Here is an 854-nt window from a genome sequence, read left to right as displayed (position 1 = left end):
TTTGCTCGGTGGGGGAGCAAATAAATACCCTTTTCCTAGCATTTTGGCTAAGATCAAAGTGTATTATCTGTTCCGGCAGATACTGCAAGCAAAGACATATGTGGGGCAACCCCACATATAAGACCTTCATCAATGTATGGGAAACCCTTCATACCAATTGTCACTATCCAGCTCCCCTACTCCCCGGGGAGTTGGTCCCCATTTCCCCTTCATTCCTCACAATCGGCCTTGTGCCTAATTTGCTCGGTGGGGGAGCAAATAAATACCCTTTTCTTGGCCTTTGGGCCAAGATCAAAGTGTAGTATCTGATCTTACTACATTCTGTACTTATGTTTGTAACTTTCTGATATAAAGTGGAGGATCAGTTTTCTGTATTAATTTAATGTAAAATAATCACCCACTTTACAACCAGTCAGTCTCAAAGCCATTCAAGTCATTCTCCAGATCATTCAAGTTGTTTTTGAAGGATTTCAGTTATTTTTTAAGCATTCAAGTCATTCTTAAGGTCATTCAATTCATCCTTAAGTTTATTAAAGTCATTCTAAGTCATTTACTTTTTATTTATTTAAGTCATTTCAGCCCATTTTTCGGTCATTTTAGTTTATCTTTAAGAATGTCATGTCAATCCTACATTCACGCATTCATTCATTACACGAGAGCACGCGACTAATGGCTATCGGCCTTGTTCTCAGCTACCTTGGTCATGTCCTAATTTATATATTTCTCCATTTCTCTTTAACATTTCGAAAATAAAAATGATCCAAGTTAGTCACGTGATCACTTGTAAGACAAATGCGGGTATCTAGAGAATCCAAGTATTCTACTGAGATGAGATTTCCCTCTCTACCTAAAGT

General features: G+C 37.8%; 1 pseudogene; it reads left to right on the top strand.

The window, feature by feature from the left end:
* The first annotated feature begins 264 nt into the window (after positions 1–264).
* LOC145247704 (U2 spliceosomal RNA) lies at positions 265–413 on the top strand (annotated as a pseudogene).
* The last annotated feature ends 441 nt before the right edge of the window (positions 414–854 follow it).

Source organism: Euprymna scolopes, chromosome 25, assembly GCF_053919585.1.
Source record: "Euprymna scolopes isolate OS-2025 chromosome 25, ASM5391958v1, whole genome shotgun sequence".
NCBI lineage: Eukaryota > Metazoa > Mollusca > Cephalopoda > Sepiida > Sepiolidae > Euprymna > Euprymna scolopes.
Note: the sequence above shows the minus strand (reverse complement) of the source record. Positions and strands in the feature narration are given on the sequence as shown.